Source organism: Bos grunniens, chromosome 16, assembly GCF_055505025.1.
Source record: "Bos grunniens cultivar Pamir isolate PY7600 chromosome 16, Bosgru_T2T1.0, whole genome shotgun sequence".
Lineage (NCBI taxonomy): Eukaryota > Metazoa > Chordata > Mammalia > Artiodactyla > Bovidae > Bos > Bos grunniens.
In genome coordinates, this window is record NC_141180.1 from 27,336,446 (window position 1) to 27,338,717 (window position 2,272).

Below are 2,272 nucleotides of genomic sequence, written 5' to 3' on the forward strand. Positions count from 1 at the left end.
CATGGAACAACAGACTGGTTCCAAATAGGAAAAGGAGTACATCAAGGCTGTATATTGTCACCCTGCTTATTTAACTTATATGCAGAGTACATCATGAGAAATGCTGGACTGGAAGAAACACAAGTGGGAATAAAGATTGCCGGGAGAAATATCAATAACCTCAGATATGCAGATGATATCACCCTTATGGCAGAAAGTGAAAAGGAACTAAAAAGCCTCTTTTTTTTTTTTTGGTTTAAAATAACTTTTTATTGCCCAGGATATTTTTTTCCTTGTGTCATATTTTGTCTGTTTTATTTGTTTTTCTTTTCTTTTTTCATAACTATAAATTCAAGCTTAGGGAAGCTTGCCTTTATCTTGAAAAACAAAACAACAAAGCTTTCATATCATTTGCAACCTGGTCCCATTAGAAGAGACAGGTGGGTTATCTGGTAAGAGTAAGATTTATACCACGAATGGTGCAGGTCTAGGTCTGGTGGTACTGAGAGAAGACAATGGCATTCTTGACAAAATTACAATCTGCTGGTGGCGTTTGCGGAAAAGAAGCCCTTGCAAATTTCTAAACGACAGTAAACTCTTATTAGGAAATTCTAAAGTGTTTTACAGGCCAAAAAGGGAATGAGGTTATTAGTAAAATGCCTCAACAGAGTTGGAATAAAATACTGGATTTGAGAGTTACTGGAACTTGGATACGTAAAAAGAGGGTGGAGGTTGGGTCATGCTTACAATGGTCTCAAGTTCAAATAAACTACTGTGACAAGACACCACTTCACAAGTCACACGCTGGCCCAGGGACTCTTCTCCTCCCTTAGTAGGTGCTGGCAGAAGGCGTGCTCAGTCGTTTTCCAATGTAGATGCCTAGCCCCAAAGCCAAAACATGGGAGAGGAAGAGAGATGGAATGAACACCTTGAGAAACTCTGCGGAGAAGATCCCCCCTTTCTTCATGGCTCCACTTTTCCTCATGCTTAAGGAAACGGAACGCTTAGGGTGCCTGAAGTGGAACTCCTTGGGTGGAATGTTTTCAGGTCTACTGGACCAGTCGGACACCCTGTCTACGCTTTTCTTCAGAGCATCCACTTCTTTCTCTCCTTCTGCAACTTCTTCTTCTGACTGAGAGCTATGGTCCTTGCTGGTGTGCATTTCCACATCAAACATGATCTGCCCATCTTCTTGTGGGGAAGGGCTGTCGCAATGAGAACTGCCTCTTGAACTGCTCTGTCCGGATTCATGCTGTGCGTCCAAAAGAATCTTCTCCATGTCCCCACTGTGGATGGAGGATGAGGAGGGTACGTGCTCTAGCCCCCCATTCTTCCCATTGCCATTATCATTGCCATTGCTGCTGTTCATGGGGAGCTCTACCCAGGAACTGTTGAGGCCGGCAGGCGGTGGCAGAGACTGTTCGCCTTCCTCACAGTTATTGTTGTTGTTGTGCGGGGGCGGCGGCTGTTCTACTAAGTGAGACGACATTGTCTGGCGGCTGGAAAAGCTGCGGCCCCGCAGCAAGGACCGTCTCCGGTTCTCGGGCAGCAACACGACCCTAAAAAGCCTCTTGATGAAAGTTAAAGGGAGAGTGAAAAAGTTGGCTTAAAGCTCAACATTCAGAAAACTAAGATCATGGCATCTGGTCCCATTACTTCTTGGGAAATAGATGGGGAAACAGTGTCAGACTTTATTTTTTTGGGCTCCAAAATCACTGCAGATGGTGATTGCAGCCATGAAATTAAAAGAAGCTTACTCCTTGGAAGGAAAGTTATGACCAACCTAGGTAGTATATTGAAAAGCAGAGATATTACTTTGCCAACAAAGGTCTGTCTAGTCAAGGCTATGGTTTTTCCAGTGGTTCCATATGGATGTGAGAGTTGGACTGTGAAGAAAGCTGAGAGCCAAAGAACTGATGCTTTTGAACTGTGATGTTGGAGAAGACTCTTGAGAGTCCCTTGGACTGCAAGGGAATCCAACCAGTCCATCCTAAAGGAGATCAGTCCTGGGTGTTCATTGGAAGGACTGATGCTAAAGCTGAAACTCCAGTACTTTGGCCACCTCATGTGAAGAGGTGACTCATTGGAAAAGACCCTGATGCTTGGAGGGATTGGGGGCAGGAGAAGAAGGGGATGACAGAGGATGAGATGCCTGGATGGCATCACCGACTCGATGGACATGAGTTTGAGTGAACTCCGGGAGTTGGTGATGGATAGGGAGGCCTGGTGTGCTGTGATTCATGGGGTCGCAAAAAGTCGGACACGACTGAGTGACTGAACTGAATTGAACTCT

General features: G+C 45.0%; 1 pseudogene across 1 annotated transcript; it reads right to left on the bottom strand.

The window, feature by feature from the left end:
• Positions 1–219: 219 nt before the first annotated feature.
• LOC147356412 (BCL2/adenovirus E1B 19 kDa protein-interacting protein 3-like pseudogene) lies at positions 220–1,537 on the bottom strand (annotated as a pseudogene). The gene has a single exon (XR_015142729.1). The product of XR_015142729.1 is annotated as a BCL2/adenovirus E1B 19 kDa protein-interacting protein 3-like pseudogene (transcript).
• Positions 1,538–2,272: the final 735 nt, after the last annotated feature.